At 44.4% G+C, this 24,019-nt stretch overlaps 1 long non-coding RNA gene and 1 gene segment (V, D, J or C); one reads left to right on the forward strand and one right to left on the reverse strand.

Moving 5' to 3' along the window:
* The window catches only part of LOC109268035 (T cell receptor gamma constant 1-like), a 244,969-nt gene that overhangs the window by 78,028 nt on the left and 142,922 nt on the right, over positions 1–24,019 (forward strand).
* LOC109268041 (uncharacterized) lies at positions 70–2,421 on the reverse strand. Its single transcript, XR_002080435.2, has 3 exons — positions 1,982–2,421; positions 1,803–1,894; positions 70–996 (listed from the first exon to the last, which is right to left on the reverse strand). It is a non-coding gene; the product is annotated as an uncharacterized LOC109268041 (long non-coding RNA).

A 24,019-nucleotide genomic window follows, 5' to 3' on the forward strand; every position in this document is an offset into this window, starting at 1 on the left:
TCACGAAACTGTAATGGTCAGATGACAGAGTCACTCTTCTGTGGCAGAGAGTCAGGCACTGAGAGGATACAAGAGGCATGGGATTGATTTTATTAGGATAATGGGGAAGACAAATGAAGGGATATCCCCCAAAACAGAGCACAGCTAAGTTTCTCTACCCCCACTCCTTCCTGCACATGCTGGAGATCTTAGCTATGACCCAGGCCCTCAGTAGAAGGTGAGGGTGTTGGGCTTTTTGAAAAGCAAGTATGTCTTAAATATAAATCCCCCACTGCAAAAACAGAAGCTCAGGGAGTTAGTGAATCTGAGGGACCAATTTCCTTTAGATCATTTAGACTTTCAGTAATCATTTTTACCAATGCAATTAAGCCGTCATTGAACTTTGAATGTTCAATTGAAAATGGGTTTAATTCAGCTTAGACCTCCAGGAAGAACGTTTTTCTTCCCCATATAGAGAAGCAGCGGGTTTTCTAAAAGGTTGACCAAATTTACAAAAAGGTAGTGAACATAGTGACATCGTATTTGTATCATTTTGCCTTAATACATAATTAGCATAATTTTGGCAGATATAGCACCTCATTTTATCAGTAGAGAGCAAAGGTCCAGGAAGGTCCACCAAAATCCCATATGGAGTCACTTTCAAGAAGGGGAAGGCGGAGGGCCCGGGGTCTCGTCCAGTGCTGATGCATGCACCTGCTCTGAGGATCATTTCCCCCGCAGGAGAGTGAGCGCCAGGCATGGGTGAGGGTGCTGCGAAGTCAGCCACACTGTTTCCTGGGCTTCTGATCAAGGAGTCTCTCTCTGCACAGGACCCAGCGGTGGGCGGGGTGGCAATTTAGAAACTGGAGTCAGGGGCTGCCTTCCAGTCTCGACTTGCACCCATTTTGTGTGGAATCCCCAGAGAGTCTCTCGGCCTTGAAATTATTTGCACGATATTTTATTCTTGCATTCTTCAGGGGATGTGGTCAGAATCTTAAATGGCCATCTGTCACAGCTCTGTTCAATAGAAATAAATGTAAGTTACCAGTTAGAGACAAATTAAAAATGTTCTAGCCGCTGCCTTAAAGGAAGGTTAAAAGAACAAGTAAAACTATTTTTATTTAGGCCAAGGTCCTAAATATTATTTCAATATGCAATCAATATAGAAATCATTAAAGAGAATTTATCTTCTCTTTATAGTCTCCAGAATATGACTTGTACGCTACACAAGCAGCCCATCGCGGCGTGGACTAGTGCACTGGTTACATTTCAAGTGCTCAGTAGTCACATGGGGCTGGTGCCTGGTACTCGTGGCTGCTGCCTTGAGCAGCTCAGATCCTGCTCCAGATGCTTCAGAAGCTCCGCCCTGGACGGTCTTTGAAAAGAGCCTCCAGATGGGACACCTCCCTGGGTCTGCACCAGCCTGTGAGCCAGGGCTCCCTAGCCTCTTGGGTTATGTGAAGGGGCCTCCAGGAGAGTCAGGGGTGCTGAGGGCTGACCCCAGGGCAACCCCAGGAACCTAGAGGCAGTGGAAGGTCCTAGTCCCAGGGGGCTCTGAGAGTCAGAGACCTTTTTGTACAGGAACGAGGAAGGCGTGTGGGGCTGTGCCCTTCCCAGGCAGCACAGTAATACACGCCCTCGTCACTCTTCTCCAGCTTCTGCAGCAACAGGTTACAGCTGCTGCCATCCGTGCCCCTCTTGGCCGTGACCTTATCCCCTTTCAGGATCGAATCTGTTTGTACATATGATCTGTACAGTGCCACTATGAGGAGCCTCTGAACAGCCTTGCCCTCCTGGTGGCGGTACCAGTGGATGTAGCTGACCTTGGTTCTCGCCCTGCACGACAGGATGGCTGAGCTGCCGGTTCGCTTCATGATCAAGGCCGGCTGCTCCAGTCTGGTTTCCGCCAGGCCGCCTGCAAGGGGGATCATGATGAGGCCAGGGAGGCCAGAGCCTCAGGGAGCCCCCCGACACCTGGCACGAAGAGGGAGTTGGGACTTACCCAGAAACAGAAAGGCGCCCAGAAAGGCAAGGGGACCCAGCATGGCTCCTAATCCTGTGAGGTGCACAGAAGACCAGAGTGACCTCACCATTGCACCTGCTGGGAGGAGACCACCTGGGTGCATGGCAGAGGGCAAGACAGGGTCTGAGCTGCTTTTTCCAGGTGGTGCCAGCAGACACTGGTGAGAAAAAGGAGAGGAGGCAGGGAGGGAGGGGCCAAGAGAGCAGGGACAGTGCAGGTCAGAGGCGGGACCAGGTCCTGCATTTCTAGTGTTAGACCCTCAGAAATGGTAAAGGCAGGGACTTGTGAGCTGAGGAATGCATCGGAAATGAAATTTTGAGAAAAAAAGGTAACATCGACTTCCAACTGAAAGGAAGGTTCTTTTTCAATTTTGCCTCCTGGGTATAGTTATGATAATTAGCTATTCTAATTATAGCCTGACAGCCTGGAGGGAGAGGGCAGTGGGGACAGCCAGGAAGGGGAGTTGGCTGGGCCAGGGAGGCTTGGACCCTTCAGCACCCACTTCCAGACCCAGCTCCTGTGCTCCTCTCCCTGGTAAAAACTGGAAAGCAGACATGCTGAGTTATAACCAGGATTCAAGGCTCAGGTGTCCCAAAATGCAGGCTCTGAGGTTGTGCTGAGTTGGTGAGGTGTTGACTAGACCATTCTGCCAAAAGAATATTCCAGGCCATCATTCAGACCCTCAGCAGATGTCTAGGGCAGCTATGCTAAAGTGTTAAGTGGAAAAGAGAGTGACAATGGAGTGGCCTCTGCACAGAAAAACAAGTAAAATGTGTCTCAGGATAGAAGGTGAGCAGTGTGGTGAGAAATCCGGTGCACTCTTTTCTTCCTACTTTCTCTGTTTTCTAGATTTTCACCAATAAGAGAATCTTACTTTGGGGGAGAATATCCACAACTATCTATTGTTTTATGAATACAATTTTTTTTCACCTTGTCAGCATTCAAAACTCTGTTTCTCTCAATTACTGTTAACATTTTCTTTCAAATACTGTTCAAATTAAAAAGCTCAACTCCTGCTGGCAATGACCAGCCTTAGTGTGTAATGAAGTCTGTCCCAAACCTCAGGCCAAATACTCCCTTGGGTGTGTTAAATGACAGAAGTAAAACAATTTGGCCTGTAGAGCATGATGTCCTTTACTCAAAAGAGAATATCCATGGGTTGGGGCGTTCAGTGCCTCACAAGCAGCGAACACAGTTCTCCAGGGATTTGGGCAAGAGGGAGTTTATAGAGCCTTAGAAGCAGCCAAGGGGGAACAGGCAGGATTAGGTGGGGGTCAGGGATCTCCCTACAAGGCTAGCAGGACACTGAGGGAATAAGAAGAGAGGTTTTGGCTCAGGCTGATTGGCTGGGGTTGCATATCTGATCCTATTTAGAACAGGGAAGTCATTACAGATTCTTGGTTATTGGGACCAGCTGGTTGGGATATACTGTTTCTGGTCAAGGGCAGCATTGACAGGGACATGTAGCATTCAGTTGGTGAGGTGTTGTCCTGCTTGCTGACCTGGGACCCTGGGCAGGAGCGGCTCCATCCTGGGCCTGGAGATGTATATCAGCAGGTGACCATTGTTCACCTTTCCTCTACTTCTCTTCCTGCTGTGGGGCGTCCCTCCTCTTCTCTAAGTGGCATTAAAGGTCATATTTCTTAAAAGATGCTCATGTTTAAAGAAATAATAGGGAAAACTCTTCAGCAGGAGAGAAAGAGTAGTCACCCTTATGTGGAGAGTGGAGGGTTCTGATCAGGACCCCACTGACTCCAGGAAGAGAGAAATTACGCTGCACTTGAGGGAGCAGGACGTCCTGTCCCCCCAGGTCATCCCGCTGCTGCCTGAATGAAGCTGCTCTGATGGCCCCAGACCTCAGCCCCAGGGGAGAGGCGGCTGGGTCACAGCAGGTGTGGACTCAGGCAGACCCTGTGCAGAGGGCCAGGTGCTGAAGCTTGGACCTGCTCGGTTAACCTCTGAGAGGCTGGCGTGCTCGCCTCACCTGGGGCAGCTCCCCTCCGCCCAGCAGAGAGTCTGAGATCTCGTCCAGTGTGACCGCTTCCCTTGGTCACGTGGAATAAATGGATGCAGACATGACGTCAACCTTCGGTGAACGGGGCAAGCCGGGAAAACCCAAAACAGGAAAGGCATTGACATATGTTGTTAATAGAACTGTGGATAAAACATATTTTCTTTTATCTTAAACTTCTATCTCTGTAACTCTGGGTGTTGATTAGAATTTTTAAAAAGTATCTGTCTTTTTTTTAGAAGAGTGACCCGTTTTTAAAACCAAGTCCCAAGCAGCATGCTGGAGAGTCCCACTTTGCTGGAATCACAGAAGCTGAGACACTTAAGGATGAAAAGTGTAGGGGCCCAGGGCAGGCTGCCCCCCAATGGGCCACTTTGGCATGAAGGTTATTTGGAGTTAAAAGTCATAAAACCGGGGCGCCTGGGTGGCGCAGTCGGTTGAGCGTCCGACTTCAGCCAGGTCACGATCTCGCGGTCCGTGAGTTCGAGCCCCGCGTCAGGCTCTGGGCTGATGGCTCGGAGCCTGGAGCCTGTTTCCGACTCTGTGTCTCCCTCTCTCTCTGCCCCTCCCCCGTTCATGCTCTGTCTCTCTCTGTCCCAAAAATAAATAAAAAACGTTGGAAAAAAAAAAAATTAAAAAAAAAAAAGTCATAAAACCCAGCAGATATGGGCAAAGCTCTCTGCCTTCCCTTCAAATCTCCAAATTTACACTGGAAAGGGGAGCCTGTGCCAGACAGAAAGCTATCAAGAGAGACTCCCCTTTACCCAAGGAACTTACCTGCATGATTGGGCAAGCTTTTTCTTCCAAACAGCTCCTCTCACCTTCCCTCTCCTGGCCCCTTTGTGTCCTCAGACCCTGCCCCTCTCCTTTGCTCCTATGAGCTTCCGGTTGCCTCATTGTCTCTGGAAAGTTTGTGTTTGTGTGGGCTCCCTGTACTCACGCTTACTACATTTGATTTTCTTCTGTCACTTTGATTCCAAGTCCAGCAAGAGAGACCAAAGGGCAGAGGAAGGTCTTCCTTCCTGGCAAAAGGAAGTATTCATTCCTGAAGCCTCATTGATCCTCATCATTAACAATGAGAAAACGGGGGCTCCTGGGTGGCTCAGTCATCTAAGCCTCTGACTCTTGATTTCAGCTTAGTTCATGATCTCACAGTTCACGTGTTCAAGTCCTGCATTGGGTTCTCCACTGACAGTGTGGAGCCCGCTTGGGATTCTCTCTCTCTCTCTCTCTCTCTCTCTCAAAATAAATAAAATAAAATTTTAAAATGATGCAAAAAATTTTATAAAGATGAGAAAACAGCTCCCAAAACTCAGATGACTCATTCAATATTAACAGGACCATGAGCGGGTGAGGTAAGAGTAGAGCCCCCATTCTACCTATCAGTGTGAGCACCCTTCAATGAGTGCACCTGTCATTGCAAACTCCATAACTACATCAGAGCGCCACAGCATGTCAGGCATGGGACCAGAACCCTTTCAAACATTCACCTCAAATTATAAACTTTGAAAATAATAAAATTCTGTGAGGCACACATTAATATTCTCAGTCAAGATTGGTACCAGTCAGAGTCCTTGGACATTCCTCACATGGACTCCTTTAAATAGCTGAGAAAATCTGATTATCTTAGAATGAGCTTTGTTACAAGAAATTAGGATCAGTTATGTTGGTGTATGGTTGGCTTTCCTCAAAGGTAAATGGATGTGTGTGTGTGTGTGTGTCTGTGTGTGTGTGTGCACGCGTGCGTGTGTATAGCAAATTAATTTCATAGAGAGTTTTTGTTGCTACTTAGGTAAAAAGGCAGACTCACATAGGGTTGCCAGAATTAATGGAAGAGAGTGGAAGGTGTTCTGCAATATGTGGGAATAAGTTGCAAAATTACATGTTGCTTATCTGAAACTTTTGGAAATGCAAACCAACTGACAATAACATGTCACCTGACACCTGTCAGAATGGCTGTCATCAAAAAAGGTGTCATCATAGAAGCTGGGGAGTGAGGAAGGGCAGGGACTGTGGCTGACCATCCTCTGCTCAGGGACCACGTGCAGGGGACACAAGCCTGTCACAGGAACAGCTCTGAGAGCGGACTGTCCCAGGCAAGTGTGAGTGTCTGCGGTCCTGGAAAATCCCTGCTGGGACAGACGTGTCACATTTTCAAATTAAGAAAGTATAAAATTGCCATCACGCTAGAGTGGAAAGAGAATTCTTAAACAAAAAGTATCAAGAGAAGTCTCCCGCACCAAAATGTTAAAGGGCACGACAGAGCTACAGCACTGGAAAGAGCCCACTGTTGGCAACCAAATTTTATTCATGAAGCACAAGGTGCCTGGTCAGTAGGGAGAGAGAGGGAGACAATGAAAAATCTCAAATTTCATCCTCTGGGCCTAGTTGTTAGTGACAATGTTGTTAGTGTTGTTACTGACAATTATAATTCATTTATATTTACATTTTTAAATTCATGTTGATAATGTTAGTAACCAAGTTATCAGTATAAGGGAAAAATACAAATACACCATTTTTAATGATTAGTAAAACTCTGTGATCTATAACTTGAATTCATTTCTCTAAATGTTACTCCTTTTGTAGATATCCACTGAGAAAAACACTCAAAGGATCTATGTTGTGGGATCAAACACCATTCTTACTACGAACACCAGGGCTCAGGTGAGAAATGACTGAAACCAGAAATAACACAATAGTACAGTCACCACGTACGCGCCCGTCTCCATACAAACTATGTTTCAGGACAGCACAGAGCTAACAAACGACAGCTTCACTTCATGGGTTCAGGACCAGTATGTGCGGGAGAAATTAGAGAGAACTGGAGAAGGAGGGAATCGCCCTCCTGCAGCCCCTCATGAGACACTGGATTCGGACACGTGTCACCCGGGGGGGGGGGGGGGTCACAGCTCCGTCACCCGCACTGGCGCTGCTCCCGCTGCCCTTGCGTGTCCCTGTCCCCTCCTGACGTCCCTCTGTCTCCCTCGCCGTGTCCAGCTCTTCGCCTTTCTCATTTCCTGTTGCTGTCCTTCCCCCTGCTTCTTTCTCCATGTCTCCCTTTCCAGCTGGCTCTCCTCCTTCTTTATTTCTCTCTATCTCTCCTCTGTCTCCTCCTGATCTCTCTCCCTCTCTCTCTGTTTCTCTCTACATGTCTCTTATCTGTCTCTGTGTTTCTGTCTCTGTTCCTCTCTGTCTACTACCTAGTTTCTATTTCTATTTCTCTCTCTCTTCTTGACTTTCCACTCTCTCTCTCTCTACCTCTCCTTCCATGGTCACAGTAGCTACTTGAAATTCTTCTTTATTCTGTGCATTTCCCTGTCTTCTGATGACCACTTCCTGTCCTCTCAGTGCCCTTTTCATAGGAGCCTCTTCTGTCCATCGTCCCTTCTACTCTCTGCTCTTCTCTGTCCCCTGGGGCCTGTGGGATGCAGGCCTGTGGTCTGTGCTAAGGGGGCAGGATGGGCCCAAGCTCACAAATGTACGTTTACTCCTTGGGTGTCTCCTGATGATCGCACCTGCCACATATCAAGTGACCAGAACAATGATGGCGGTGACAGACTGTCCCCAACACTGCTGCCTTGGGGACAAGGTCATCGCATGCACACGAGTGCTTATATTTCTATCAGCTGGTTGTGAGGTGTTACCTAGTGACAGTGTGAGAAATAATCTCTTTATCATGAATTATTACAATGGGGTATGACTTCATGATCTCTAAATGGGTCTCTTTCTCTATGTTGTTTCATGCAAATGACTACTAAACACACTGGACTAAAACGGGCTGACAGTGGGGGAGTGAGGAAGCCTCACTGGGGCCCAGTTCACGGTCTTGGCCCGGTGCTGCTCGGGGCGCCCGCAGCTTCCCAGAAACCAGCCCCATCCCCTGCTGGTGCCGGGGCGGGGCTGGGCCAGGGCACTTTCCAGAAGAGTTGAGGGCAGCCCGGAAACCTCAGCCAAAGCTCCACATCCTGCCTGCCTTTCCCACGGGCTCTGTGGCTGCCAGGTGCACGCGGCCTTCAGGGACCTGCCCATTCAGACGCCTCCACGTGTGGCCAGCCTTCCAGACTCGCTTGTCTGGTGAGCGGTCCAGTCGTGGGGTCCAGCCGGGGGCCCCAGCTCTCTGGGAAGCCGACGCTGTGATCTGACACATGGTGGCTGAGGGGAGAGGTCCTTCTCAGCATGGAGCTGCCCAACAGGGACATTTGAAAGCTCTGAATGACACCTCCTGAGTCTGTGAAGATTTATTACATTGACAAGGACAGAATGACAGCTCCAGTCCAAGCCCTGCCACTTGGAGGATGTGTGTCCTTGGGAAAGTCACTGTGAATGGGGATAGTAATGCTTACTCTGGAGACATCATCCACTAAGGGCAAGAGATCCGGCCAAGGTGGTTGCTTTGTAAATAAATACGATCAGGCTGTCTTAAGTATAATGTAATTCTTATGACCATTTGTTCCTTGTAATAACACATCAATGTACTTCTAACAACCACATCTGACAGGTCAACTAATTGGAGTCTGAAGACATTTCACCTGCTCAGGGTCATGCAAGTCAGTCAAGGAGCTTTGACTCAAACCCAAGTCTAACAGAGTCCAAAACCCATCACAGCATCCACTGCATATAAGTAGAATTCCATGTGTACATATAGTTTCTTTTAAGCTCTAAAAAGTAAAGGGCCATAAGGAAAATTCCAAAGAGGTCTCAGAACTCGAGAATTTCTCTCACATGCCAGTAAGCAAAGAGCATGAGCTATTCTTGAAGAGCAGTCATTCGGGTGACAGTGCTGGACTCCTGAACGTAGTAGAGATTCTTCTAGCACTGCTGAATTAGTAGTAGTTTGCTTTCTGTGATGACCAATAGTTTGGAGGTCATAACGGCAATCATTGTAACCTATTGAATGTCAAACACTGCACATATTCATTCCTTCCTTGCAATTCCTTGGGTATTACTCATCCCATTCTGTGGATGAGACAGAGGTGTATTTGAGCTTGCCTAGCTGAGAAAGAGCACAGCCAGAACTTCGAGTCGGCCAGGGTCTCATGGCCTGTGCTCTAAGTAAACTTCTTGGATGTTTGTGATTCGGGGCTTAATTTCTGTCCTCAGTGAGCTGTTGCTTTGAATGCAAAATGTGATGTGGTTATACTTCCCTCTTTTTCTCAATATTGTGCTTCCTGCTTAAAAACGTTGGTACCTTGCTTGTTACTTACGCTGACTTCTTGCACCCCCTGCTGGCCATTGCAGGTATGTCCTACACCTTATAATCCCTGGATTCCCAGCAAGTGAATTCTCTTACAGCAAAGACTCCGTTTAGTGAGTGGAAGAGCCCAGAAATACCAGGCAGGAGACCTCTTTTTCCACTTGTGTACTCGGTGTGCTTGGGAGTTTTAGGTAAGCGGCTCCTTCTTGTAAAATCTCCATTTCTTCAGGCACAAGTGAGAATTGTCTGATATGTTTGGTGTCCTATGTACTTGTGAAATCTACAGAGAATTGCTTGTGAATAATGCGTCTTTACATCTATATAAACGGCATCGCATTCCCATCGATCCGTGTCTGTCCCTCCGTCTGTCCACTAGGCTCACTGCTCCTCTGTGCTGCTCCTTCTGCCGCTGGTTGCAGCCACTGCATGAATCCCTCCACTGCCAGTGACAGGCACTTGTCCTGCTGCGCCTGCCAGCTGTCACCTGTCACTAACACCTCAGGACACATTTCCCTGGGAATGTCATCCGGGGGTCACTAGTCCTGCTAATGTGACTGACACTTGAATGCGAGTGTGATGCCACCACGTTCAAAGGCACTAACCGGGCAGAACTGGCGTCGATGAACACGTGGAGCAGAGGGTACGCTCACGGTCACGAGCAGGCAGTGAGCTCACACCTGGACCTGCGATTTGGCCGCGGCTTCCTCCAGCTTCTCTCGTGTTCGCTCAGCTCCGGACGAGACTCGCCGCCGATGCTCCCTGTGCTCACGGGCGCCCGTCCTGAGCTTCCACATCAGTTCCTCCCCTTTTCTGTGTTTGTTCAATTCCCTTTTCTGGCGGGACCTTTTTAAATAATAAATCTTTCTTCCCCGTCTTACTGACGCTTTCCACATTTATACAAGTCTCTCCACTTACTGTGCCTTACATTTGCTATTTCCCTAACGAAGTGAATACTGGAGGCCATTTGTATGACCTACCAGGTTGTTTTCCTTTGTGCTTTGGTTTTGATTATGGTGATTTCTGCAGGGAGGAAAGTGTTCTCCAGGGAAAGAGGCCCTAAATACTGAATCAAAGAATCCCCTGAGTCACAGGCAGGTTTTTAAGTCTGCTGCCATGTGCCCTCACAGCACTGGTTCATAGCGTAATAACAAAACCTATTTTTTGTTTGAAAGATTTTCTTTCTGGCAAGGGTTTTTCTCTTTTTTAGCGTAGCAACGACACCATTTTATTGTGCCTAACCTCACCGAGAAGCTACCAGAACCGTGACGTCACTCTCAGCCTCTGAATTTCTTCCCTTCCAGGACTCCTGATAGTTCAGGATGCTTCAGAGAGGGCGGCACTCATACCTGGAGGTCTTTCTGATGGTCAGTTTTATTCTCCTCCTGAATCTGAAGCAGGTAACAAAAATGTGATTATCGTCTGTGTTTTCATCCATCATTCAAAAGCTCAGCCCTCCCTCCCTCTCCTGTCAGAATGCTGCTGAGCAGACATCTCACAGTGCAGGCACGTAGGAGACGGAAATAACCGAGACGTGGTCTTGATGTGGGAGCAGTGGGGAGACACAGAGTGTAAAATACGTGTAACCCAGGGACACAGACCCCGTGTGACCGGCCATGTGCATCTCAGAAGACAGGCAGACGAGGGGAAGGGTCCGCTCCTCTTCTTACCCGTCATCCCCTAGCCCGACCTTCCTCCCGGGTCCCCGTGTCTGAGGGTGCAGCTCTCTCTGAGCTGAGCTGTTGCCCATGAAGAAAGCAGAGCCTCCCTGGGGACTCGGCCCTTTCTTAGGCCTCACATCCCTGCCTTCTCCAGGCCATTTCCACCCTCTGTATTTCTGCCTCCTTTACCTCATTCATTGCACCGCTTCCTGTCTTCTCCACCTTTCCTTCAGCATTCCCTGCTTTGGTTTCTGCAGCCATTTGCTGCCTCGGTCACCCTCTCCCTGCCCCGCCGGAGCGCCATGTCAAATATAACAATTGCATTGTCCTGTGGCTTCCTCAAACCACTCGATGAGGTGGGAGTCTCATTATCCCTATCAGAGATGAACAATTTGAGGCACTGTGCAAGGTCACTGGAAAAGTCAGAGGAGGAGTTAGGATTTGAACCCCGTCTCAGTGCTGCGGCCCACACTCACAGCTAATTCATGTGGGCCTTTACTTTCATCGTCACTTTTCTTCTTGTTTCACTATATACAACCTTTAGTATCACGCCGCATAGGAGCGTCAAGAACAGACATCCCTGCATTGTTCCCGGTCTTTGGGGAAAAGCATTCAGTCTTTCAACATTAAGTATGACATCAGCTATGGGTTTTCACAGATGCCTTTTATCAAGACGAAGAAGTTCCTTTGTACTGAGATTGTTTGATCTGCCAAGCTGAATATTCTCTTGAAGCCCTCTAGTGAATATTTCACTTCAGGTATAAAGCTTCTCTATTATAGATTTTTAAAAATATCTATTCTTTTTTGCATTTTAAGTAGTTTGCATTAGAATATCTATTTGTGGACTTTTTGTTGTCATACTTCTGTTTAATTCTTTAAACATGGTATTGTATAATTTTTGAACACATTTGTAATAGCGGCTTTGAAGTCTTTGCTAAAGAAAGTAACCGGACACACTCAAGGACAGTGTGTATTCAGTTGTGTGGGATTTTCCTACTAATATTAGTTACGCTTTTCTGGTTCTTTGCCTGTCTTCTTATTTTTTTTCTGGAAAAATGTTTTGTTGAAAATATATCACAGCAGCGCTGGACTGTGCATTTGCCCCCAGTTCGCTTTCATCACCGTTTCTATGTTGAGAATGTCCCTTGAGTTAAATCTGCGATATTATATCCGCTGCGATATGTGGCTGATTGGATTCTCCTGTGTTCTTCTTTTAATTATTTTCTTTTTCAGCCTAGATTCCTACGTAGCACACTGTGTCTACATGGCTTACTGGTAGCCAAGAACAAGTGTGTTCAAGCAACTTAATTAAGATTTCAATCCTCTGCCAAATGTTTTCATTATCTGTGTTGAGTAACTCATTCATCCTTCGGGCAGTGGGCACACAGACCGTATGTGCTACGTGACAAGTCTTCCCACTTTATACTTTTTGCTGAGTATTTTCATGGCACCTCTACCTATGCCCATTATGAAGAACCTTCATGTCCATGGAACTGGGTGTTGGGAGGTGGGCGAGGAATGGGACTCACTCTAGACCAGAGCACCAGTGCTGATCCCTGACTTCTGCAACTTTTCAAGCATAAACAACTCTCAGATTGTTGCATGAAATTGGACATTTCCCAATCATTGAAATGGTTAGTTTTGTTTTGATCTATTTTACTTTTGTAGTCGGTTTTCAAGGAGAAGATTTGATGATCATGGCCAGAAGGCCTTGCTTACATTCACTTTTAAATTATGCAAAACATACACATTATTGTGTTTTAAATAAAAGTTTGTCTTTTTTTAGGATGCCCAAATAATTCCAAGACATGTCAGCTCTTTATGGTGAAACACCATTAACTTGACAGGTGGAGAGTAAGCCCAGAAACAGGAAGACGTGGTAAGACCATCTTCCTTAGACTCCTGTCCAAGTGGGAAGGCATTTCATCTGCCCCCGTGTGTCTACAGCAGTGGAATAGGCTGGAAAGGGAAGCCTTCCAACAGCGATACCTTTATCTATTTATGTCACCACAAATGTCACCTGAATGGTGTGACATTTATGGGGTTTAGATGTGGGACACAATCTTTCATAATGTTCTCTGCTATTCATTCTCCTGGACCAGATTTGATCTTGGCTATCACATAGCAGACATTGTCTGAAGAAAAAATGTCCTATTTGAGGTGTGTTATCTGACAAGAGGAAAGCAACTGTGAGGCAGGCTGCTTCCTCTGCCTGTGAGGACGCTCTGTCCCTAACCCGCTCCCTCGGTCTTCCCACATCCTTTTTTCTTTCCCTTCCCTGCTTGTGAGAGGAATACATGCTTTTTGTAAAACTGCACATAGAGAACCCATCCTTCAAACTCTGCGACCATATCATGGTTTAAAGTTTAGTTTGTATCCTGACAGTTTGGTGTTTGTAATGTCACAGAATTGTGGCCATACTGCCGATATTATGTATATTAAAAAATTATAATGTAAAAATTTTACAGTCTGTTGTAGAAATTTTGGAATATCCAGAAATGATTGAAGTCACCCGATTATATTCTTCTTGTCTTTCTGATTTGTGCATATGTATTTAGGTTTTTATTTTTATAAATATCATCCTCTGGGACATACGGATTTTTCATTACATATTTGCTTTCATTTGATAGCATGAGCATTTTCTGTGCTACCATAAACACTCTCTCTCTCTCTCTCTCTCTCTCTCTCTATATATATATATATATATATAGCTTCTGGGTGGCTCAGTCGGTTCAGTGTCTGACTTGTGATTTTGGCTAAGGTCATGACCTCACAGTTCATAAGATCCAGCCCCCTGTTGGGTTTCATGTTTACAGAACCTGCTTGGGATTCTCTCCCTCCCTCTCTCTCTGTCCCTCCACACTCTCGCCTTTTCTATCTCTCTCAAAATAAATAAATAAACTATGTAAATATAATTGTAAGTGGATGCAATATATTTCATGGAAATATAATAATTATTTACTTTTCTTCTACTTTCAGACATTAAGATTTTTTTTCTGATTTTTAGAAGGAAAATGTACATAATGGAAAACAAGTATTATTTTGTCAGAGATATTTCCTGAAGAAATAACTACAGAATGTAATGACAAGGTCAAATGTGCATTTGTGCAGGTCAGATCAGCTTCCTCTGTGTTTGTTCTGGGAATGCACCAAATGACAGAAGTGCCACCAGGAGGGACTTAGGAGGCTGAATTTTAACCAGAAAGAGTTTCTTAACCAAAAAGAGTTGAGGAGGGTCTGAAAATTATGGCCTTTGGAATAAACCTCAGGAACTCAGTGGTGTGGTCACAGTTTAGAATATCCTGTCTCAGGAGGGGAGCCCCATATACACCAAGCCCACTGATGATGCCTGAGTTGAATGTCAGTATATAATTTGCTCTGGGAGAGAACTCTTTCCTACACATGCTGGACTTAACCAGTAACGTGTGGTCCATGTTCATGGAAGCCAAGGCTCACCCAGAAACTGGCTCTTGATAACAGACCAAGAGGAGTGAAGTCTATGGTGTGAACATGCTGTGAATTCCGTCTGTTGAAGCCTAATCCATAATCTCAGCAATAGAGTTTTCTTTCCCCAGGCACTGGACACATTGGATCCCAGGACTGGGCACCCTGTCTGTACTGTGCTTGGGTTGGGTCGGGGTGGGGATGCTTGCTGTTTGTGCTCATGTGGCTGCACAGCCCTCCTCTGCTCAACCCCCAGCACACTTTTACCTCCTGTGCATGTCTTCTATTGAGCCGTGCTCAGCTTGACTCTCCAGTCATTTGTCCCTGTAGAGGGACTTAGATGATTCAGTACATGACATTCAATTACACAGTTGAACTCAAGGCCTCCATATGTCTGTGTTGTTGTGAGGAAGGAAGCCTCTCCTTATTACCCTGTCTACACTCTACCTGTGCTAACAGCTTCACGTGCCCAGTCTTCTGTCACCATGCCTACACTGACAAAATTAGACGGGAAGTATGAGCCCCGGTAAATCAGACACCATGAAAAAGTGCAGATCATTGGTGGGATGTCAGGATTACCTAGGGTGACAAGAAGTCTGTGTGCTGGTCCATCAGAAGAGTGTCATCAGAGTGGACTGAAGGTACAGTGTCTGAACAGTCCTGGTCATATGACTTGCAACTCATGAAGCAGCTACTTAGAATGAACTTGGTATAAAATAGGGGAACCCCTCACCCACAGAATAAGAGTATGTTTGGCAGCAATCGTATGCGTGTGTGCAGATGGATTTTTCTTTCATTAGCTGTGACCTTTTGGAAGTGAGCAAAGTTGGCTGTGGTGTAACTGCCCTTAATTTATCATGCAGCACCCCAGCCACAGCTTACACAGCCCCAACCAGTAGGGGCCGGTTTGACTTCAAGCCTTTTCCATGAATCAACCACATTTGACAAAGCACATAGACCAAAAAAAAACCCCTGAGAAAACAAAACACCAGCCCCTTCCTGCCCCCCACACTGTCCCCTGCACCACCGCCCTCCCCCTCTCTGCACCTGCCAGTCCAGGGCTACCCAGGTCGGGTTGGGGAAGGGAGGGGCTGAGGATTGGAAGCCACGGGGGACACTGGCTAGGAGTGCCCGGCCCTGAAATCAGCCCACATGGCTCTGGGTCATTTGCTAGTTTCCCCTGTTTGCCTCTGTGCAAACAGATCTGTGTTCCAGATCTCTACGTAGAGGCCCAGGCACTCGGCCTAAAGAAGTCTGATCAAACTCCCAAGAATCAAGGAGTAGATGGAAATTAAATTTCCTCTTTCTTGTATCTGGTGGATCTTATGTTGTTTCCACAGAGGCTCTTCTATTTGTTTTTCAAAAGCAGCTGTTTCACAGAAACAGAAGCTGATTGCAAATAAAGAAAAGATCCTCCCCAATTTTAAATGAGACATTGTTTTCATTCTCAGATATAAATTTTTTTTACTTTAAATGCATTCACTAGCACAAATAGGAAAATAAACAGTCATTTATTCTTTTCCCCACCTACCACATCCTGAACATTTTGTTTTATACCCATGTTTGTAGAAATGTACACACACATATAAATGAGTGTCATACTTCGTGTGTGTGTGTGTGCATGTATGTATTATTTCTAAAGTAGAGCTGCACCAGTAGATGAAAATGCTGTTGACCACTTTATGTGCCCAGCATAATGATCTCATCTCATCCATACGACTTCAGGAGATGTGTCACTCTAAGTCCATTTTACAAATGGCACAAATTATGGCACAGGGAGTTCAAGTAACTGTAGACCCAAGATTTAAACCCAGGCATTTAGGGTTCAGAGTCCAAACACTTAACCCCTCCACCACCCTACCTTTCCAGTGTTAGTGCAGCTCTCATGCGGTTCTTGTGACATCAGGAAACATGGTGCACGTGTGACACGGGTCCAGGTCTGACACACCCGCCAGTCACATGACATGTGATACTGTCACCACCAGAATGTCTTAAACCAAGTGAGTCTGAATCTGCTGATCTTTGAAGAAGAAATAACCTGGACACCTTCACTGGCCAGTGTCCCCAAAGAAGACATCATAAAGATTCTCTCAGGGCAAGAATTAGAAATGTGGAATTGACCATGATTAGAACCAGTGCTGAATTTCTAGGCCCAGTTGTCATGCTGTCCCTTACCTTGGACTCCCATTTTGAGGACACCAAATGAAAGAATACAGAGACAAGAGTAGAGTCTTGATTATTTTACTTGTTCTTTTTATGAAAAACAGTACAGAATTCATTAACAAAGATAGAGGCCTCAGGGTGTGTAAATTAAAAGGCTTCAAGGAAGTCATCTCGTTAAAGAGCCCCAGGGGACATGACTGGAAGGTGCCTACTGGCTTTTAGGGATAACAGCCAATGGAAAAAGGTGGACCTTTTGTGCCACCATGTGTTAGGAACTCTTCCCATTACCAAAGAGTGTGGGTTTCCCAAGCAGATTGACAGTAATAATGGCAGAATAGATCATGCTCTTGAGGAGGAGCAGGAGGTAGGTATAGTAGGCAGAGTTGTTCACGAGATGCAGATACAGGGCGTCTAAAAAGAAACCATTTATTAATTTCACCTGCTCTTTTGAAAGGCTAGGACTTATTAATGGGAGCGGGGTCACATTATACATTTCCAATGATCTGGGTTGAATTGACTCTCCTACACCAATCCAACCCAGTTGTAAAAACATCTACACCATCGTCAGCACTACCACCACCACAAAGACAACTCAGAATCCAGCTTGCAGGTCAAATCAATCAACAATCTCTGCAAAATTCACTTAGAACTTTCCAAAGTATGAATGGTAAGGTTGCATTTTTTTAAAATTTTTTTTAACGTTTATTTATTTTTGAGACAGAGAGAGACAGAGCATGAACAGGGGAGGGGCAGAGAGAGAGGGAGACACAGAATCTGAAACAGGCTCCAGGCTCTGAGCTGTCAGCACAGAGCCCGACACGGGGCTCGAACTCACGGACCGTGAGATCATGACCTGAGCCAAAGTCGGACGCTTAACCGACCAAGCCACCCAGGCGCCCCTAGGTTGCATTTTTAATGAATGGATCCAGTCGGGGGGAAAAAGCATTGGTGATAAATAGCTTTTAGCTTCTTGACCCCGTCTCTATCTCAGAGTAAGAATAACAGCCAATATACATTGGTCACAAACTAAACACCACTGACTTTGAGAGATTTCCACGCAAAATGTTAATCTTATTTAACTTTTCAATAACCTATGAGATTATTATTCTTATTCCCATTTTATGAATAAATTGAAGACAGAGAAGTAATTTGCCTGATCTTAGACCATTAGTAGGTACCCGCAACATGACATTTAAGCAATATTTTCAGCTATGCTGTAATTCCGCATCTCCACATGCACTAAGTACCCATCAAATGATTAGCACAAATATAAAGAAGAATTGCTTATTTTGAAGGATATTAGCCATTACATGTTGTGCATTCAGTGAGATTCCTAGGAATCCTTGGAAATTTGGTGGTGTTCACAGTGGGGTGGGTGAAAGTTTTTTGTAAAGAGGACATTATATAAAAAGAAAGAAAGGGGTTAATCCAAAATCTCTGAAACTTTAGGAGGTCATGGCTTATTTACTTGTCTTTCTTGAATGTCTCATTGTAGCTATAATATTGTAGGAAAATAGCTTTTATTATCCTTTGAAGTTTAGAAAGAAATATATGTTGAAATAATTAATGACAACGATGGTGGGACAGACTGACTACTCAACGAACAACAAGGCCAAGTCTGTTCCTATGGAAATTTACTTTACATGCTTTATCTCTAGAGTTAAGAACTCCAGAATTATTCCCCCTTGGTGTGGAAGGGACCTCAAGTGGTGATACACTCATAACTCCTTACCCTTAGTCAGGTAATATGTTACATAGGGTCCAGAGGCCCCTTGATATTGGACATGGAAGGCAGACAAGCAGGGCTAGAGTCAATGCTCCTCATCACTTTCTTGGTACATATGTTGGGAGAAAGGGCCAGAAACCAGTACTTACAATGTGTCAGCTAAATGAGACACCCAATACTAGACATTCCACATACGGGACCTTATGTCTTCAGTAACTCAGTTAGGTGTTATTTGTGTTATCCCTGCTTGGGTTAGAAAATGTCAGTAATGTACCCACATTCGTGCAATCAATAATTAAAAGACTGGAGTTAAAGTCAGTCTGTGGCACTTGAAGTCTTGCACTCATCCCCCCACCCTGCCCCCATGTGTGCACCTGTCTCAAGGCCTTGGCTTTGGGATTTAAAGGAAGAATAAAAACTGAGTAAGTATATGAGCTCTTGATTCAGATGCTCTTGGTTGAAGCCCCAGATCTCTCTGTGTGGCATTGTTCAAGGGACTTAATTAATTTAGCTCATTGCCATAATGTGTAAAGTGGTAATAAAATCCTTCATAGCGAGTATTAAAAGAATCAGACAAAATGTACTTCCGGGACACACCATGCCTTCTGTACAATAACCTCTCTGTGTTAGTTCATGTTATTGACTACAAGCAAGAGCAAAGACTCAAAACAAGAAATCTAGAAGCAAGCTGATGTCCTCAGTTATTAGAAACAAAGGCCACAGAAATGAATGAAATCCATTGTTGAAATACTTCAGAAGCCCTTGTTGCACTCCTAATTTATAGTCCTCTCATTCCCAAGCCAGGATGTACTGTGTGAAGACAACCCCTGGGAAATGATGGGTTGACTTAAAATATCACTCAGTCTTTTTGCAAGATCCTGCCAATGTGAGGTTTCTATCTGAAGCCAGGGAAGTTCAAAATGTAAGTTGATCAGGAGGAAAAAATGCTATAGCATAACATAAAGGCAAACATATAGAAAAACTTACCATTTTCATCCTTCAGAGAAGCTTCTGTAGAGTGAATAGCAGTGAGATCTAAAAGAAATGAGAGCAAGTATTATTCCATTGTTCATATCCATTATTTGACACGTGTGTGTATTGTGGATGGATGGATGATGGATGGATAGATAGATGCAATTTGTCAACAGAGAGGAGAGAGGAATTACAAGTATGAGCCCTGAAATTCTAGAAAGAGTTGGACTGATTCTATGTAATTCAGTAGATCAATTCATATGTTGTATTTCTGCACATGAACATGCTGAAGTTCATGAATGATGGATTTGTTTCTTTTTTTCTCACAACTAGAGGGTCCTTTTTAAGACTATCGTGTTTTCCTTTTGTGCTTGTATCTCCTAGCTAAAATGCCTGCCACAAAGTAGGTATTCTGTAAATACTCATGGAATGGAAAAATAACCAGAAACAGTGGCTGCTATATGGTCATCAGCACCCACTGTTGACACGAAGTGTTGCTACCAAAGTAAATTCGTAGACACTAGAAACCACAGTAGGATCTTACATGTTGGAAGAAGTCTGGTTTAGGTGGATTTCCTGTCTAAGGAAAGAAAGCAGCCCCCTTTCAAAGTATGCATGCCCCACTATCCCCAGATCCGGCACTCAGTTTTCTGGAGTGGAGGTGTTTACGGACATGACAGCAATGCTGATGAAAGTCAATACCTATTGAGTGATTATTACTGTGCCAGGCACTATATGAAAGGTTCACATGCATTGTCTCATCCGATCCCCCAGTGACACTGATGTGAACTTAACGTGGAGGACTCCGTGTTGCACACAAAGAGATAAGGTTTAGAGAATGTAAGGAACTTTCTGAGAGTCATACCAGTCACCAGCAGAGCCAGCAGTCAGAGGACACTCTGGGGGTTTAGATGAGCTAGAGTGTGTGGAAAGTATCTTGTAAAACAATCCATAGAAATAGAACATAACTCTGGGGCACTGGTGTGGCACAGTTGGCTAAGTGTCCGACTCTTGGTTTCAGCTCAGGTCATGATCTCACCGTTCCTGAGTTTGGCACAGAGCCTGCTTGGGATTCTCTCTCTCCCTCTCTCTCTCTCCAACCCCCCTGCCACTTGCTCTCTGTCTCTTTCAAAATAAATAAATAAACTTATAAAAAAAGAGAAACAGAACATAACTGCACCATTGTGGACTCTCCGACATCATCTCTTCCAGTGTCTTAATTACTCTTAGCAAATGACCTTTTAATTGTAGAAGTTCAGCATTTCAGTGCACTTCCTTGCAGGGATAGAATGATAGGCCAAATCACATTAATAGCTGTCTGGATGTATAAAACCTGAGGTGAGGGTTGTATTTATCTACGGTGTTAAAAAAAAAAAAAATACAACATATGTACAAGGACAAAATTTGTTAAAAAGATAAGGGACTATTGGATAGAGGAACAAAGAGTTGAAAGGCTGTTTTAGTCCATCTTATTTTTTTAATTTTTAAAAAAATGTTCATTTATTTTTGGGAAACAGAGAGACAGAGAGTGAGCAGGGGAGGGGCAGAGAGAGAGAGAGGGAGACACAGAACCCAAAGCAGACTCCAGGCTCTGAGCTGTCAGCATATAGCCCAATGCGGGGCTCTAACTCACAGACCATGAGATCATGACCTAAGCCAAAATTGGTCGCTCAACTGACTGAGCCACCCAGGTGCCCCTAGTTTATCTTTTTTCTAATTGATGTGTTCTTGTCCACACATACATGGTTCTGGTATGCAATTTTATGCACTCCATACAATCATATTTTGGTGCACTCTTAAAAAATGAGTTTGACAAAGGACACAAAAATACTGATTCGAAGAGGCACATGCACCCCAACGTTTATAGCAGTGCTATCGACAATAGCCAAAGTATGAAAAGAGCCCAAATGTCTATTGACTGACAAATGGATAAAGAAAATGTATACACACACACACACACACACACACACACACACACACAAACACACAATGGAATATTACTCAGCCTTCGAAAAGAATGAAATCTTGCCATTTGCAATGACATGGGTGGAACTAGAATGTATTTATACTAAGTGAAATAAGTCAGTCAGAGAAAGACAAATACTAGATGATTTCACTCATATGTGGACTTTAAGAAACAAAACAGATGAACTTATGGAAAGGGAAAAGAGAGAGAGAGAGAGAGAGAGAGAGAAGCAAACCATCAAACCATAAAGGACTGTCAACTATAGAGAAGGAACTGAGGGTTGATGGAGGGAGGTGGGAGCGGGATGGGGAAATGGGTGATGGGCATTGAAAAGTGCACTTGTGATGAGCACTGGGTGTTGTATGTAAGTGATGAATCACTAAATTCTAGTCCTGAAGCCAATTTTACCATATATTTTAGCTAACTAGAATTTAAATAAAACCTTGAAATTAAAAAAAAATGGATTTGAGGTATAGGCTTTGGGAAAAATCTCCAAGAAGGAAAATGTTAGTATAATTATGTTTAATGTTAAAAAAATCCTCAAGAGCTGACTTTAAAGTGCTTTAAAAATCTCTTTCTTGGGGCGCCTGGGTGGCTCAGTCGGTTAAGCGGCCGACTTCGGCTCAGGTCATGATCTCACGGTCCGTGAGTTCAAGCCCCGCGTCGGGCTTTGTGCTGACAGCTCAGAGCCCGGAGCCTGTTTCAGATTCTGTGTCTCCCTCTCTCTGACCCTCCCCTGTTCATGCTCTGTCTCTGTCTCAAAAATAAATAAACGTTAAAAAAAAATTTAAAAAAAAATCTCTTTCTTTTCCATACAATGATTTTATTCATCATATTGTGCACCTGAAACTAATGTAACACTGTATGTTAACTAACAGAAATTCAAATGAAAAGGTAAAAAAAGATAAATAAAATCTGTTACCCTGCATTGATCGACATAAAGACAGTAAGGTAACAATTTTCATAATAAATTTGTGTGTGCATGTCCTAGGTGCTCTTTCTCAATCCAGGTTGGTCGAAAACGTGGACAAGATGAGTTTAATCTCTGTTCAGAATCACTTCATTCTTTTGTGCTTTCATGTGTATGTATACATATAAAAATATACAAGCTTTGGGGCACCTGGGTGGCTCAGTTGGTTAAACGACCGACTTCAGCTCAGGTCATGATCTCGCAGTTTGTGAGTTCTTGCCCCATGTCAGGCTCTGTGCTGACAGCTCGGAATCTGGAGCCTGCTTCGGATTCTGTGTCCCTCCATCTCTCTACCCCTCCCCTGCTCACGCTCTGTGTCTGTCTCTCAATAATAAAAGTTAAAAAAAACGTAAAAAATATATAAACTTTAATCAAAAACAAAAACAACAAGCAAAAAATTTCCAAGAAACAGCAATAGAAATTTTCTAGAATTGCATTAACAGAAATGTCCTCGTCCTTACTTCTCCCTTACCGTAATCATCACTGTGGAACTTAAAATACATTTTACATTTCTCTGATCACTAGAAAATCGAAACCTCACAGGACACTTCAGCCCAGTGGTTACGTTAAATTTATGCTTTGCTCATTTGGTTCCTGCCTGTTTCTTAGCCATAAAAAGTTATGGCTGTCTATGTGATCTTACTTTAGTTAAGTTTTAGGAAAGAATATACATAAATGCAATAAATATATGAAAAAAATCATCCATATCATGTTTCCAACAGCAGGGATTGTCATCAAGATAATTTCATTCGCTCTTCATCACCACCCAGGTGAAAGCAAAGGTTTGGCCCTAGTTTCATCATTGGACGAACTAAAAATCTGTCAGATAACAAAAATTCAACCAAATAAGTGTTAAAGACCTAACTGGCTGTGTTAACTGATCTATTCATGAATCAGGGAGCATCGTATCCAGCAAGTAAAGGGGAGCTCAGAAGGGCTGCAGGAGTGGGGAAGTTTTTTCAGATAGAGAGGGAGTGAAAAAGAAATTATTAGCAAAGAACATTATTTTAGGCAAGGGGACCAGAGAGGCAGTCAATCAGTAAACTCCCTAGTGCGAGCCAGGAAATGCCCATGTTCCCTGGTTTAAGGCTACAGTTCTGGGGGTTGAAACTGCAGCTGGGCAGGGATGAAGTCTTGGTTTACTGGTTTGGGGCCTTAAGCTGAGTGAGGCCATTTTGAGACTGTGGTTTTCTTTTTAACAGCTCTGCCTTTTGATCAGACTCTCGGTTTAACTTAGAGAGACACAACTGAAGGCATTAACAGCACTCAGCAACCTCTCTGAGGTTCTCACAGTTTTTGTGGTTGCTCTTGTGATATTCACAGGTCTTAACCTTTTGGCCTGCGAATGTTCACAGGTTACCACTTCAGCTTTACAGTTTTTGAGTTGGTCATTCTGTTCTCTTTGTTTCTTTCTTTTTTTTCTGACATTCTCATCTTAGAGAGATCATTAGTTTGCAGGTTACCAGCTCTGAACTTGCATTTAAAGCTTTTGAGAGAACATAAGGCACCAGACAGTATATTGTGATTACAATAAACAGGATAATTCCTCATGTTTGGAGTGCAATTTGAAGCCATGCTTCCCAAGGCTCAAAGCAATGAAAATCACATAAGTAATAAAGACCCTGCGGAAGGAATCATTCATTTAGGCCAAGTGGCTTGCTCAGTGATCGAATGTCATTGAGTTTTAACTTCCCCAGAAGTGTCAATCCGGGAATAGCAGGCAGTGTTGACTACAGCACAGACCCAACCTTGCTCAGCTAAGAGATCATCAAGGGCTATCTTATTTTCAAGAATTACTTTGGCCAGAGTCTAAGGATTTTTGTTGGGCAGCCATTGCTTTAGTAAGAGATTCTGCACCAATTTTCAGAATGAAACAGAAGGTCTTGAACACATCTCCCTTACATTGATCCCTG

Source organism: Panthera pardus, unplaced genomic scaffold, assembly GCF_024362965.1.
Source record: "Panthera pardus isolate Hobbes unplaced genomic scaffold, ASM2436296v1 HiC_scaffold_8, whole genome shotgun sequence".
In the NCBI taxonomy this organism is placed as follows: domain Eukaryota; kingdom Metazoa; phylum Chordata; class Mammalia; order Carnivora; family Felidae; genus Panthera; species Panthera pardus.